The sequence below is a fragment of the Schistocerca serialis genome, chromosome 5 (genome assembly GCF_023864345.2).
Source record: "Schistocerca serialis cubense isolate TAMUIC-IGC-003099 chromosome 5, iqSchSeri2.2, whole genome shotgun sequence".
Lineage (NCBI taxonomy): Eukaryota > Metazoa > Arthropoda > Insecta > Orthoptera > Acrididae > Schistocerca > Schistocerca serialis.
The window spans coordinates 487,846,246-487,863,707 of NC_064642.1; positions in this window are offsets into that span (position 1 = coordinate 487,846,246).

Here is a 17,462-nt window from a genome sequence, read left to right on the forward strand (position 1 = left end):
ACCACCCAGCAGTATTCTAAAAGAGGACGGACAAGGGTAGTTTATGTAGTCTCCTTAGTAGGTCTGTTTCATTTTCTAAGTGTCCTGCCAATGAAACGCAGCCTTTGGTTTGGCTTCCCCACAACATTTTCTATGTCTTCTTTCCAATTTAAGTTGTTCGTAATTGTAATACCTAGGTATTTAGTTGAATTTACGGCTTTTAGATTAGACTGATTTATCGCGAAACCGAAGTTTTACGAGTTCCTTTTAGTACTCATGTGGATGACCTCACACTTTTCGTTATTTAGGGTCAACAGCCACTTTTCGCTCCATTCAGATATTTTTCCTAAATCGTTTTACAGTTTGTTTTGATCTTCTGATGACTTCATTAATCGATAAACGACAGCGTCATCTGCAAACAAACGAATACGGCTGCTCAGATTGTCTCCCAAACAGTTTATATAGATAAGGAACGGCAAAGGGCCTATAACATTACCTTGGGGAACGCTAGAAATCACTTCTGCTTTACTCGATGACTTTCCGTCAGTTACAACGATCTGTGGCCTCTCTGACAGGAAATCACAGATCCAGTCACATAACTGAGACGATATTCCATAAGCACGCAATTTTACTACGACCCACTTGTGTGGTACAGTGTCAGAAGCCTTCCTGAAATCCAGGAATACGGAATGGGTCTGAAATCCCTTGTCAATAGCACTCAACTTTTTATGTGAATAGAGAGCTAGTTGTGTTTCACATGAACGATGTTTTCTAAACCCATGTTGACTGTGTGTCAATAGACCGTTTCCTTCGAGGTAATTCATAATGTTCGAACACAATATATGTTCCTAAATACTGCTGCATACCGACGTTAACAATATGGGCCTGTAACTTAGTGGATTACTCCTACTACCTTTCTTGAAAATTTGTGTGACATGAGCAACTTTCCAGTCCTTGGGTACGGATCTTTCGTCGAGTGAACGGTTGTATATGATTGTTAATTCCTTTTCTAGGATCAATAGCATTCTTAGTTGGAGACAATGGACTCACTCAGCTTTTGGAGACTGTATATGCTGCAGCTTTTGTTTCTGGTCTTGCATACAAGATGCCAATTCCGGCTCACTCTGCAGTCATGTGTGTGCTCTTTCCATCATAATACTGGAGAAAATGGCAGTCATGGAGAAGGAAAAGCAACATATCAAAGAATGTATTTCTCTTTTGAGTGTAAACGGTGCATCTTTCGGCATTTTGCAAAAACTTCAAGTGATTGATAAGCTGAAAAAAAATGTCAACACAGTGGACGATATTAAGCAAAGATGGAAAACTTCCCAGTTATGGATAAAATACATTCAGTTTGCCATACTGGCATTGCGTTTCATCCAGGCAGAGCGTATTGGGAATTGGGAGCTCCATATAGAATGTGTGAGAGCTGCACACTTTCCTTATGCTATGGCGTCTCATTTGTACCCCCTGGTCATGTAGAAACTGAAAGAAACCATGAAACCCGCGGATTTCGATAAGGACAGCTTCTTCACGGTTCGCGCTGTGATAAGTATTGGTGTGGAGTTTGGATTGACATAACGATAGAAAAACGCTTATGAAGAACCTGAAGAGTGTTGGAGGTGTTTCACACGAAAGAGGTTTAACCGATAGTGTGTTTAACCGAAGGATTTCAGGTTCACCAATAGCCCATCACATGTGTGATGGAACAGTCCTACAATTTACATTCGGTTTCGATTGATCAACATGTTGAACTGAGGATTGGGAGAATAGAAATTGACGAGAGAATTCGCAAAACATTTTAGCTATGGTTGCAACAACACATTCCATTTGTTCATGAGGAGCTATTTTTTTCATTAGAATCTAGATTAGCAGCCTCTCATGAGGTAAACTGTTACAAAACTGTGTCTGTTGGTGACGAAGCTATTCGAACAATAGTTACTGCATCGCCAAAATTTGTTTCTCTGAAGCTTAAGCGATGCAGGATGGTTAGGACAATGTGTATGTCAACTGTTAGCCTTCAAAAACATGTAACTGAAGTAGATACAACGCTATTATTTCAGAGAAAACTGAGCACATTTCATTCACCTGAAGACTGAAAGGTTCGCTTCATATACTAATTATCGAGTGTACCAATGTCTCTGTTTGATAGTAGTTCGATGAGGATCGATGAGGAAAACAAAAATCAGGTCGCTGTACAATCTTTTCAGTAAAATACCTGAAAGGAATATTGACAATAATCAATCGAAGTTCTTTGTTATAGATGGAGGGTTTCTTATCCACCATGTCGTCCGGCCCAAGAGTGGAACTTTTGGTGACATTTATAAAACCGTAATAGCCTATATTCAGAGACATTATAAAGATGATGCCGCTGTTGTATTTGGTATTGGAACCAGGATTGCGCATGACGATGCAGATGTTGAAATTGCAGCAAAAGCAGTAAATGCCTCAAAATTTCAGCAGGAAATGATAATAGTGGGTGAAGATGTAGAACATCTTGTGCTACTTGCTCCAGACGACACAGACATAATCCTGATGAAGGAAGGTAAAGGTAGCATCAGAAAAAGGTGTTACGGTTCTAAATATGTACGTAACTCCCACTCATTCATGAATGCAAGAATTCGATACTGTTTCGTCATGCAGTATAGGGTTGCGACAGTACTTCAGTCTTGTTTGGGGAAGGGAAACCGGCAAGCTTTCCAACTACTCAACCGGTATCCCCAACTTCGTAATATTCCACGGATATTCAACGGTCCGGCTTCCTCTCCTGATACCATTGCAAAAGGAGGGGAGAAATTTATACTCTCTCTCTACACAAAAGCAGTAGAGAGTCCTGGTGATAAAGTAAATTCCATTCGATTTAAATGTTTTAATATACTTGTGGGTCGCCAAACAATGCTGTCATGCTCTCTCGTTTGCCACCCACTACTGACGCAGGACGCCTCCACTCTTACCGAGTTTACCCACAAGTCCAGCTATGGCTGGGGAACAACTTGGATGCCAGAACCAGGGGTGGAGGGAATCAAACTCATCCCTCTCCCCGATTCAAATCAAACGAGCAACTGCTCCAAAGAAAGTACTGCTACTGATTTCATGCGGTTGCACTCAAAGCTGAGGAAGAAAGTGCGAATGTGTCAAAGCTGAACTACATTGCACAACAATGTGCGAAAACTGTCGTGGACAAAGCTGTACTAATGTGCCTCGCAATGATTTTACAGAAGATTTGGATGACGGCGTTATGTAAAAAAATATTTACAAGAATTTATTTATTTGATAGATGTTGTGGCATTTTCACTGTCTACATGCTGTACATATGATTGTAAATATATATTCCAACAAAGGTTGATTAGTTTTACGGTAATTCTTAATTTTTAGGAAAAGTGATTTTCATTCCAATAATTTAAGTTGCATAAATCTAAAGTAGGTGACTATAAAGCACAATTGTTGCTCATAAATAAAAGCCTGTTTTAAAAGAAATTTCACTCCTTCTTACCTTGAAATTTTAGCACTCATAAACAAATTACCTTGCTTAAGCATGCATTTGATCTTCTCTGAGTACAATTTCACCAGAAATATTTTAGCATATCCATCCTTTTCGCAGGAGGTCTTTGGGACTATGGACGTTTACTATTGTGAGAAAATAAAACTCCTACAGCCGTGCTTATGATTTTATTTACTTTGTTTTGTTGCAACCAGTTTCGGCGCTTCAGTGCGCCATCTTGAAGCTGTGGTTGAAGCGGAAGGGGTTGATATGATCAGTATATATACTGCGTCAGTAGCCAGTATTACTACCTGGTTGGCAGTTGATGGTTAGAGAGCTGACACCTGTTTTCAGATTATCTACGTATCTAGCTATGCTGACTATTGATGCGGTGTATAGAGGGATCGTATTAACGCTTTCCGCATCAACTACAGCCAGAAGATGGCGCATTGAAGCCCCGAAACTGGTTGCAACAAAATAAAATAAATAAAATCATAAGGACGGCTGTAGGCAGTTTATTCTCTACCAAAAGAAATATTTTCTGTCGTATAGATAACTTTTGTTAAATGAACCGTTTTTCGTAAAGTTTGAGTAAAGGAAAAGAAGATACATTAAGGGTTGGGGGGGTGGGGGGGTGGGGAGGGGAAGCTCCCTCAATAGGGGAGGGAACTATTTTGTTTTGTACTTTTAGATACCCTAAGAGTCTTTTCCCAAAGTTTAAAACTTTATAAATTTTTTCCCCCATTTTTCCTAATTTGCCTGGACTACATCTTTCATGATTCTTTAACCAAGTGTTAGATATGACCAAGTTATGTTACGTGCAAAATGCTACAGACCGGCTTCCTCTTTCATTCCTTTCTCCTAGTCCATATTCACCTACTATTTTTCGTTCTCTTCGTTTCCCTACTATCGAATTCCAGTCCCCCATGACTATTAAATATTCATCTCCCTTAACTATCTGAATAATTTCTCTTATATCATCTTACATTTCTTCAATCACTTTATTAACTGCGAAGCTAATTGATACATAAACATGTACTACGATGGCGGGTGTGGGCTTCGTGTCAATGTTGGCTACAGTAATGTACTCACTATGCTGTTCATAGTACATTATACGTTTTGCTATATTTTATTCATTATTAAACCTACTCTCGCTTCACAACTATTTGATTAGCTATTTACAACCCTGCATTCACCTGACCAGAAACCCTGTTCCTCCTGCCACCGAACTTTACTACTCCCACTACATCTAATTTTAACCTCCCCATTTCCCTTTTTAAATTTTCTAACCTACCTGCCAGATTAACTGATCTGACATGCTCCTGAGTAGCCCCCACACGGACATCCGAATGGGGGACTCTTTTACCTCTGGAATGGCGTCATGATGTAACTATACAATGTAACTGCATGTCCTCGGGAACAATTTCGGCTATAGTTTCACGTTGCTTTCAACCATTTGCGGTACCAGCTCAAAAAGGCCATTTTGGCTGATGTTTCAAGGCCAGATCAGTCAGTCATCCAGACTGTTGCCCCTGAAACTACTAAAAAGCTGCTTATTCTTCTTCAAATACCACATGTTTTCTGGGCTCTCTGCAGATACCTCTCCATTGTGGTTGCACCTACGATATGGCTATCTGTATCGCCGAGGCACGGAAGCCTCCCCACCAACATCAAAGCCCACAGTTCATGGGGGGGGGGGGGGAGGGATTAAGCCATTTGCTCTTAAATTGATTGACAGTATTATACGGTAGCTTAATAGTATAAATAAGACACCAAATCAGTCGAAGTTTTTTCTTGTAGTACTTTATTTATTTATTTATTGGTATTTCATTCAATGCCAGTTTTGGTTAAAGTATTTGCCCGTAGATGAAATTAGTTCTATGCAAACAAAAACAAATAATTACTCTTAGCAAAGTAAGCCCGGGTCATATCCTTGTGTAGAGATGTTTAAAAAAAGTAACAAAAGTAACAGGAAAGCACATGCTGGATGCTGGCTAAAGTTCTTTATCACAGTGTATATGCTCATATATCGTGTAAAATTGAGTGATGTGGTACCAACTGGTCATTTCAGTGGAAATAGGCAGATGCATACTAAGACCAAAAGCCGCCCTTACCGTCGCAGTAAGTACAAAACTAAATTTTCGATCCAAATCGACAGATAAACAGTACTCACGGCATTGCATTAAAGTATTCTTGCCAGAGTGCCAGCACCCAGCTTCATGTTTGAAATAGGTATGTAACTTCTAGAAAATCATTTGAAGATGAACCTGAAAAGTTTCAAAAACCGGTTCATAGAATGAATAAATAGTTATTTCAAAAAGTGACTTGTTGCAGTTTTGTCTATTTTCATTTAATAAACAGTCGCGGTTTCTAAAACTTGTGTAAATGGATAGGTTTAATCTGAAAATAGTGTTGATAACTGAGAGCTACCCAAGTTATTCGGAATTTTTCAACGATCCTGGAAGATGGTTTCGATTGATGGTTTTGTAACAATTTGAAGAAGAACAGAAAGCGTTGAGACACTACAAAATAGATGACGACGAGGTCAGCAAGTTTCAGAACATAGTTAAGATTAACCACAGTTTAAGTGAAACGTTATTAACCAGAGAACTGAATGTAACACAGTACAAACAGAGAAATAGTCGAACTACTGTACGAACAGAACTATGTGTACGTATGGATGAGTCAGGTACTACGTATGTGTGTGTATGTGTGACTACAATGCAAACATGGTTACGTGCTCCTGTTTCCAGGAGCCCCTTACTTACAGGTGACAGAGTGCTCAAACAAGCCGGTTTACTTGCGAGTGGTGAGTAAATTGCCTCGTGGAGTGGAGTGGAGTGGCGGCAGCCGTCAAGCCGTCCGCCAGCACGCTGTGTTCCGCGTTTAGCGCGACGCGTCGGCAGATACGTGTGCGTGGCTTCGGCGCGCTTCGCCGACCGGCCGGTGGAGAAACCCGCAGGGCAAATATTTGCGCATCCCGCAGGCGCGCGCGCGACGCCACGCGGCGCCGGGCTCACGCGTCTCGGCGCTGCCCGGCGTGGCGTCAGATTTACGAGAGCCGCCGCGACGTGTAACGAGGCAAACGCGCCGCACGTCGCGGTCTGTACGTGACCCTGGCAGCCGTCCAGCGCTTGTCGCTTTCGCTGCCAGGTGTGCGCTCTGCCACAGGCTCTCTATTGGTCGAACTAATTAATGGGTGTGCAGGGAAACTGGAAAACACGGATGACTCATCGAGTACTAGGAATGTGGAACAGTCAGATGTTCGGACTGCTTCACTCGATTTTCCGCATGAAGAGTTCTTTTTTTTTTATTCCTTTACTTTTACTTTTCATTTTGTCATCAGTCTTCTGACTGGTTTTTCGACGCTGCCCACCAAGCATTCCTTTCCTGTGCCTACCTCTTCATCTCAGAGTAACACTTCCAACGTACGTTCTCAATTATTTGCTGGATGTATTCCAATCTCTGTCTTCCTCTACAGTCTCTGCCCTTTGCAGCTCCATCTAGTACCATGGAAATCTTTCCCTGGTGTCTTAATAGACGTCCTATCATCCTGACCCTGTGTTTTCCACATATTCCTTTCCTCTCCGAGTCTGCGCAGAACCTCCTCATTCCTTACCTTATCGGTCCATCTAATTTTCAGTTTTCGTTCCTAACATCACATCTCAAATACTTCGATCCTCATCCCTTCCGGTTTTCCCACAGGGTAGTGATAAAGAAAACCGATCGGTTAAAGCCGGTACCTGTAATTTAGTTTTGAATAGCCGGTATTTTCCTATATTTGTTTGGCATCACGTATAACGGATCTCCCTTATTATTTACTAATAACCCTGTAAAAATACCAAATCAAATGTGTGTGAAATTTTATGGGACTTAACTGCTAAGGTCATCAGTCCCTAAGCTTACAAACCACTTAACCCAAGCCGGCCGAAGTGGCCGTGCGGTTAAAGGCGCTGCAGTCTGGAACCGCAAGACCGCTACGGTCGCAGGTTCGAATCCTGCCTCGGGCATGGATGTTTGTGATGTCCATAGGTTAGTTAGGTTTAACTAGTTCTAAGTTCTAGGGGACTAATGACCTCAGCAGTTGAGTCCCATAGTGCTCAGAGCCATTTGAACCATTTGAACTTAACCTAAATTATCCTATGGACAAACACACACACACCCATGCCCGAGGGAGGACCCGAACCTCCGTCGGGACCAGCCGCAAGTAAAAATATCAATTAGCCACAGTAACAGTAGAAAAACTTTTCGGTTTTAAGTTAACCTTAAAAAAAAACGAGTAATTTTTATTCGTAAAATTTCCATTGTTCCATATATTGTGTTATAATAGAAAACGGGGTAACTGCTCAGCGCTGATAACAAAGACAACAGCAACGAGCAAAAAACACTTGGCATAAGAACTGGTACAGCATTGCTGAGACAATACTGTAACTTTACCATGTGGCGTGGCCTGTTAGATGATACACGTTTACATTCAGTGTGCAAGACTTACATATCTGGTCTATATGATAGTTTCTCGCTGTCGACGTCGGACATCAGTGGTATTACAGAATGGCACCATCCCTAATCTGGAAGTATTTTACGCAGTGCAGCATCAGTGAAGTAGAATGCTCCAATTGCTTCAAAAGGTTGAAAATGGGAGTACCTATAACAAACTTGAGACATCAAATGAGGATAAAATTGAAAACTTAGCAATTAATTCATAGTTTACGATAAAAATAGAGTGTTGCTGATCTGCTGCCTGTGTCCACATAGTACGCCTTTGCAAGCCGGAGTGGCCGAGCGGTTCTAGGCGCTACAGTCTGGAACTGCGTGACCGCTACGGTCGCAGGTTCGAATCCTCCTTCGGGCATGCATGTGTGTGATGTCCTTAGGTTAGTTAGGTTTAAGTAGTTCTAAGTTCTAGGGGACTGATATCCTCAGAAGTTAAGTCCTATAGTGCTCAGAGCCATTTAAACCATTTTTACTACGCCTTTATCTGCTTGTAGCCCTTGAAAAAATAGAAATTAACACGAAAAAACAGAGTTCTTCAACCTCAGTTTTCACGTCTTAGCACTGACTATTCGTAATGCTCAAACAGTGTTACGTTCCTCGACTTCGACATGATTTATGAGCAGAGTTTCAAAAAATTTGAATCAACAGGAGAATACTAGTGATTGTTCTTTGTGTTATTCAACCAGTTATCACTTTTCAAGAAAATAAGAAAATTGTGAACGAGTTAAGTTGTGTTTTATTTGCCTATCTAATTTATTAATTTCATTCTGTGTATCTTGAAACTAAGAGAAAATTATTCAACTTTTGTTCGAGTTGTACCTCTATTTATAGGAAACACAATGACAAAAATAACAAAAATCTGTCACTTTTGAAATTGGTTATTTTAAACTTTTTTTAAAGTCAAGTTAAACTGGATTTGAAGAAACTAATGTAGCCCTAAAACGGGTTTGTTCGGTGACAACCACAATCAGTAATAGAAATGTCGTCTGGCTAGGGCCTTCCGTCAGGTAGACCGTTCGCCTGGTGCAAGTCTGTCGAATTGCCACCACTTCGGCGACTTGCGTGTCGATGGGGATGAAATGATGATGATAAGGACAACATAACACCCAGTCCCTGAGCGGAGAAAATCTCTGAACCATCCGGGAATCGAACCCAGGCCATTAGGTATGACATTCCGTCGCACTAACCACTCAGCTACCAGGGACGGACACAATCAGTAATGATGGGCAGCATAGCCCACTGACCCAATCAGGGATGGCGGTCATCGCTGAAACAAGTGCTTTTCAGTTAGACCGGAATTTCTCGCCTCCAGTTTAGCCTGACTGTTAAAACCACTCAACTTAACCGGTTTCTGAAATAACAGATTTCCGGTTTCTGAAATAACAGATTTCCGGTTTCTTATTGCTGTTACTTGCTGTAATAAACACAGACTCTGAACAAAGACTGAAAACTTCTAGTGAAGGTGAAGAAGTAGGAGATGACGATGGGTAACGAGTTAAGGCTGCGGTAAAAATTGGCCCCATTGCCTCCAGGGAAGATTGCATATGTTGCGAAGGTGAAGAAGAGGGGTGTGGTGACATCTAAGGCGAAAGGTCGCAAGATTGAGGGTTTTATGAATGGCCACTTTTGGATGATACCTTTATGCATGGCCACTTTTGTATGGTACCAATATTTCAGCCTGAAGCAACTACATAACTAAGTGTTCAGTTATTATTCCGATTTAATAGCATGACAGTAAAATTATAGGTATATGAATCAAATTTATTTACTCTTCCCAGAGACACTGTGGATGATTTCTTCTTGTATGACATCGCAATTTTGTTATGCCTTCTCGCATTGTTAACCTGTTAAAGGAAATACGAGTATAGCATTGTACTTCACTGGTAAGGCACTTCGGAATATTCTTCCAAACTAGGAACGGAACAATTCTGCAAATCAGATGACGACAACGAGAAACTATCATATAGGCCAAGTGGGGGCAATTCATGCACAGAGCATGTCACGCGTTTCGTCATACAGGCCTCTCCACACGGCCACAGCTACATGTTAATGTCTTTGTAGTGCTGTAGTGATTCTTATGCCATGTGTTTGTTTGCTGGTTTCAAACCGTAAGCGTTGATATTAAAAAGAACTGATCCGTTCATCCAGTTTCTATAAGAATCCAATATTTAAAAGCAATGGCAATTTAGCGAATAAACATCACTAGTTAATATATATGTGTATATATATATATATATATATATATATATATATATATATATATATATATATATATATATGTATGTATGTATCGCTGCTGCTACAGCAAATTGATATGCCGGTCTTTTACCCCGTTATTATTAAAAAATGGAAAACCTGTTATAACCGAGACAAAAAAGTACCGAAAAATATCGATCATTCAGAACTAAATTACAGGTAATGGTTTTAACAGGTCTTTTTTTTCTGATCACTAGGCTATACGCACTGCAAGAAGAAGGAAGTGACTTCTTCAATTTAGTACGCATTATAGAAATGGGCCTTCCGCGGAAGGCCAGAACACATTATCTTATAATGAGCAGTAAATACCAAACGAGGAGAATGAGGCTGCAAACAGGTGACTGGGAGTATTATTTTCTCAGTTAAGGAGCAAAAACATCTGACTGAATGAAGATGCTATCTGTTCTTTCGGACATTTCACCATCGGTGACCATGCAGCGCTCTAGAATGAAATTATAATTAAATCAAGACCCTACGCTGCCGACAGGCGTTGATATACATCAACGGGGACGGTTGAAAATGTGTGCCCCGACAGGGTCTCGTACCCAGGATCTCCTGCTTACGTGGCTGACGCTCTATCCATCTGAGCCATCGAGAGCACAGAGGGTAGTGCGACTGCAGGGACTTATCCCTTGCACGCTCCCGGTGAGACCAACATTCCCAACTTAATGTCCACACACTACATTCGTAGTGCCCTGCCCATTACACTCATTAGTCGCGGCAGACAATCTTACCGAGTCCCGTAAGAGTTCAGGCAATACGTGTGCATCCGCACAGAAGAAACGTGCAAAGCATAAGTCCCTGCAGTCGCACTACCCTCTGTGCCCTCGGTGACTCAGATGGATAGAGCGTCTGCCATGTGAGCAGGAAATCCCGGGTTTGAGTCCCGGTCGGGGCACACATTTTCAACTTTCCCCGTTGATGTATATCAACGCCTGTCAGCATCGTAGGGTCTTTATTTAATTATCATTTCACAGCTGACTGATTTGGTCAGATATGCTCAACTTCTTCGCCGTGGGCTAATGATTAGATGGCACCTGAGTAACAGATCGATTAGGTACATTTCAGCCCTTCTACACCAGTTACCCGAGTTGATTGTTGGTGATGTGACTTTGAAGTGGAAACACGAAGGAACAATCAAAATTAAATCCAGATCAGGCAGGCCGCATGTACTAACAGAAAGGATAGTGGAGCATTGCAAAATGTGTTGTAAAAAATTACATGATATCAGCCGAAGGAGTCCCTCTTGAGCTCCACAGTGGTACCAGTAGACTACCTAGACTACCTAGCACAATGACTGTGAGTAGGGAATTAAAAACAATGGAAGGAATGGTTCCAATGGCGGAGCAGCTCTTCATAAACAACATTCTTCTCCGGTCAGCGCTCGGCCTTGACTGAGGCGGTGTAAAGAGCGGCACCTGTGGGCAGTGGACGGTTGGAAACTAACGATTTCCGTTGAATAGCCACGGTACGCACTGTGTTAACCCAGTGGAACGCTTCTGGTTTAACTTATGCTTGGAGAACGATTCGTTACCATCATTTTTAGTGCCAACAATGAAGTAAGGACTACGTTGGTGTCCGTGTGTTGTTCGTCGTTGTGGTTTGGTTCTCTTATTGTGCTTAAGAGAACAACAAATGTGGAACGAAATGAACCCATTTTACAGCGTTATGTACTCCACACTGTAAAGGAACAATTCGGAGTCGATGATTGTTTGCATCAACATGACAATGCACACCATCATGAAGCAGAGAGGCAAGACGATGGTTTGTGACAGTAACATTTATGAAATGGACTGGCCTGCTCAGAGTCCTAACAGAAACGCAACGGAACACCTTTGGATGTGTCATAACGCCGATTTCATTCCAGACCCCAGCATCCACTTTCTCTGGTTTAGCACTGGGCAAATAATGGCCTGCCATTACTCTACAGACGTTCCGGCACGTAATTGAAACCGTACCTAATAGAGTTCCAGCCAGTTTAAAGGTGAACGGGGAAAGGCACACTGCATGTTGAAGTCCACTATCAGATGACTGAATGCTAATGAGGGTTGCACTCTTGGTAGGCCACCAGACTAAGTTCGATATTCTGGCTAGGAGTAGACGCTCAGTGCACCCCAGTCATGATTCAAAGTGTTTGCATGCAGTTTCAAGTAAACAGCGTTGTTCCGATATGCAGAGTGCGACGAACTGGCGCCTACACAATGTGCTATACTGGCACGTGGAGATTTGTGAATGGGATGTTACTTTGGAAGTATACGGAAAGTGATATGTTCCAGCGACATGTTGGCGACGAACACCATGTGCAATACTGATGAAGGAAACGAGTACGGGGATGGAGAGAGACTCTTGTACAATGGCGGGGATTGCCACGCATATAGACTGGTACTCACGTGGGCCCATGGCGTCGTATATGCCATGTAAGGACATCATACATTACGCTATGAGACCAAGACGCTCCTGTGCTCGATTATACATGTTTCTTACAATTTAGGCATGTTTGAGATTTCAGTCTTTCTCGGCGTATTCCACTGATGAATTCTTCTCGGGTTATCAGCCGGGTGGTGGCGTCGTATTGTCGCTACGTTTCAATGAGTTTCGTACTCATCATATTTTGGTGAAGTGTCAGGATGCTGTGTTCTGCATATCTATATGGCTGATTGGCCATCATCCGGCTGCTTGGCCGACCTACAGTAGCGGACGACGGCCGAGCAGCTATATAGATATGCAGAACACAGCGTCCCGACACTTCGCAAGAAGATGATGGGTACGAAAGTCATTGAAACGTAGCGACAAGACGACGCTACCACTCGTCTGATAACCCGAGAATTCATCAATTTCGGCGTGATTGCCATCGTCAGGTTACATCAGGCGGTCTTGAAGTCCATATGATATCGCTGTCCTAGTTGCTGTCAGTAATATATAGGTTTATTCCTTTGATGTTGTATAGTTAAAGCAGATGTTAAACCGTTGCTTGAGGAGATATTTCTGAAGTTTTCCAGTAATGAATGTTTAATTTATGATAATGTTACTTGAAAGCTCTACTGAGAGTTGCGTCAGCTGTCAGATTGAGCAGTCAAGTAACATAATCACGAAATAAGCTTTTTACAATTGGAAATCTTCATAAATAACTGCTACAGCTATGTTAACACATACTTTAGCTCTTCCAATATCAAAGAAACAAACTTATACAGCAGTAACAGCAACTGCCCAGGAGTAGAACATTCAAAGGTGCTCAAGGGGTGACCCTGGACGCCGATACACTGGTACACACGTTGTATGAAAGCATTATTTACTGTGAAGAGAATTTACTGTGAAGAGAATTACAAGCAAGCACGATACGTTCTTGCATGTCCTCTTGAGTTGTCGGAATATCTTGATAGACAGCGTCTTTAATGCATCCCCAAAGAAAGACGTCCAGAGGATTTAAATCAGGAGACCCAACAGGCCAAGTAACTGCTCCTCGTTCCAGTCCATCTGGCCGAATACCTTCAGTTCAGAACACGACGTGTACGCAAGGCATTATGTGGTGGACACCCATCGTGCTGATACCACATAAGCATTCTGGTTCGGAGAGGCACTTCATCCAGAAGAGGAAGAAGAATTCGTCTGAGGAAGTTGGCATATGCTGCACCATTTAGACTACCATTGATGAAATAAGGCCCAATAATTGTAGTACCAGGCATCCCACACCAGACGTTAACTCTCCATTGACGCTGGTGTTCCACGCTGTCTAAGCCATCGTGGGTTGTCGCTGGACCAATAATGCATGTTCCTTGTATTTACCTGTCCTTTGTTTGAGAAGGAAGATTCATCGGTAAATAGAACAGTGGAGGAGAAGTTTAGGTTGGCATGGGTTTGCTGCTGTGCCCACTGACAGAACTGTACACGATTCGGGAAATCATTCCCATGCAGTTCCTGATGCAGGTGTACATGGTAAGGATGGAACCAGTGACGTGTAAGAATACGATGTACACTGGTTTTAGGAATGCCGATCTCGTGTTCAAGCTGTTGCGTGCTTACATGTGGATTCGTAGCAACGGAAGCGAGAACAGTAACTTCGGCAGCTTCGTCTGTGCGAGTCCTACGACGAATGCGTAGTCGTGGGTTGAAACTTCCCGTTTCCTGAAGCTTCGCAACAAGACGAGAAAACATCCGTCGGGAATGTGGGTCCTTGACAGGATATCGCTCTCTGTACAGACACCATGTATATATATATATATATATATATATATATATATATATATATATATATATATATATATATTACTGGCCATTAAAATTGCTACGCCACGAAGATCACGTGCTACAGACGCGAAAATTAACCGACAGGAAGAAGATGCTGTGATATGCAAATGATCAGCTTTTCAGAGCATTCACACAAGGTTGGCGCCGGTGGCGACACAACTTGTTGACATGAGGAAATTTTCCAACCGATTTCCCATACACAAACAGCAGCTGACAGGCGTTGCCTGGTGAAACGTTGTTGTGATGCCTTATGTAAGGATGAGAAATGCGTACCATCACGTTTCCGTCTTTGATAAAGATCGGATTGTAGCCTATCGCGATTTCGGTTTATCGTATGGCGACATTGCTGCTGCCGTTGGTCGAGATCCAATGAGTGTTAGCAAAATATGGAATCGGAGGGTTCAGGAGGGAAATACGGAACCCCATGCTGGATCCCAACAGCCTCGTATCACTAGCAGTCGAGATGACAGTAATCTTATTCGCATGGCTGTAACGGATCGTGCAGCCACGCCTCGATCCCTGAGTCAAAGATGGGGACGTTTGCAAGACAACAACCATCTGCAAGAACAGTTCGACGACGTTTGCAGCAGCATTGACTATCAGCTCGGAGACCATGGCTGCGGTTACCCTTGACGCTGCATCACAGACAGGAGCTCCTGTGATGGTGTACTCAACGACGAACCTGGGTGCACGAACGGCAAACGTCATTTTTTCGGATGAATCCGGGTTCTGTTTATAGCATCATAATGGTCGCATCCGTGTTTGACGACATCGTGGTGAACGCACATTGGAAGCGTGTATTCGTCATCGTCTTACTGGCGTATCACCCGGCGTGATGGTATGGGATGCCATAGGTTAGACGCCTCGGTCACCTCTTGTTCGCAATGACGGCACTTTGAACAGTGGACGTTACATTTCAGATGTGTTACGACCCGTGGCTCTACCCTTCATTCAGTCCCTGCGAAACCACACATTTCAGCAGGATAAAGCACGACCGCATGTTGCAGGGCCTGTACGGGCCTTTCTGGATACGGAAAATGTTCGACTGCTGCCCTGGCCAGCACATTCTTCAGATCTCTCACCAATTGAAAACGTCTGGTCAATGGTGACAGAGCAACTGGCTCGTTAGAATACGCCAGTCACTATACTTGATGAAATGTGGTACCGTGTTGAAGCTGCATGGGCAGCTGTACCTGTACACGCCATCGAAGCTCTGTTTGACTCAATTCCCAGGCCTATCAAGGCCGTTATTACGGCCAGAGGTGGTTGTTCTGCGTACTGCTTTCTCAGGATCTATGCACCCAAATTCCGTGTAAATGTAATCACATGTCAGTTCTAGCGTTTATTATCTGCATTTCGTCTTGGTGTAGCAATTTTAGTCTTGGCCTCAAGGCATAATATACATTGCCCTTATGATTCATACTCAGGCAGCCAGTCGGGAGAAGCGATGTTTTTATTGAGATACGCATAATGACACAGGACTGGAGGAGACTTTCATCTGAGGCTGAAGGAGACGGTTGTGAGCCGAGCGGTGACGATCAGCTGACACGTGTCGTCAGAGAGTAACAGCAACACGGCAGAGAGCTGCGACCCACTTCAGCCGAGTGCAGGTATGCAGTTTGCTTACTGAGTCAGAGCTGGACGAGGGACACGGATGGCAGACGTCACAGCAGCAGCAGTCCCCACCCAAGGCGAGCAACGTAATGCGCTCCTCTAGTTTTGACCTAGTTCAAACTAACCTGAGAGCTCTGAGGTTTCTTATTCGTTTCTAGAGTTAAATATTTATGACGTTATATGAAATAAATATTACCTCTTTTATATCAGAGTCAAAATTTCCTGCGAAACACGCTCCATATCTTCAATAATGACGTTGATTTAGCGTTAAATAGAGGTCTTGCGTCCACGCCAGGAGATGATACGGAACGACGGAGTGAATATTGTAAGCGCAGGGCAATTTCCGTATCAATATGATGAATGTACGAAAGTTCCAATATCAATGTTATTTCCTTTGGTAACGAGGAAATACTACAATGTTCAGGTTGGAATAATATAAGATGCACACTTCATCCATCACTGTTTTCGAATTACTGAAATTACTAGCTATTATAATAGTCTTTTGATTATCAATTCTATAAATGTAACTGCGACCATGAAACTTGATGATGGTGTTAATGCATCTCTGTTGCCATGTAAACACGTCGATCAAATCACAGTGATGTAAGAAACACACAGAAGGTTTTCTATCTTATAATTATAACCCCAAAAATAACGTTACCTTATTAATTTTTAGTTGTCTGTAAGCATAGACTACATGTATGCAATCATGGTACACACTGTTATCCTCGAGCCATAGCAATGTACCTCGCAACTAGAGCAGCCAAACCATAATGACGCAGCTTGCTGATAAATTGTTGTATCGGTGAGGTATTTGGCTTTCAGCGTTTGGAGGCGGACAGCGTTACAACAATCCATTTTGAATTTTAGAAAGTATTTGGTTAGAATGTACCATCGTATGATATAGTCCTTAGCTAGCACAGCACTTCCAGTGTGGTGAAAAATGTCTAAATGAGGAAAAAGAAAGAGCCAGACCATCTATCTGTGAAGAACCTGGAAGTGCCACAGTTTAACTATGGTCACAGAACTCGAAACCGGTAGGTGTAACAATGGACATAACGACAACTGCGTGTCATCCATTTCATAAAATACTCCACAGCTGTTTGCAACTACCTTAAAACACCAGTTCATCTGGCTTATCACAGACTCGGCGATACCGAAATAAGTGGAAAACTGCCGTGGATTAATTTGCAGTACCTTTCATGCCATTTTGTACACGGCAAAGGCTGCCATCTCTGTGTTCCACGAATGTTTATACCCATTCGTAAATACCGCGGAACCGAAGCGGCAGAGGACATGTTACGTCTAATTCATGTTAGTCCAGGTGCCTACTTTGGCCCCGTAGTCACAGTGGCCGAGTAGTGGATGTGTCACTCTCACACCGCCGACTCCA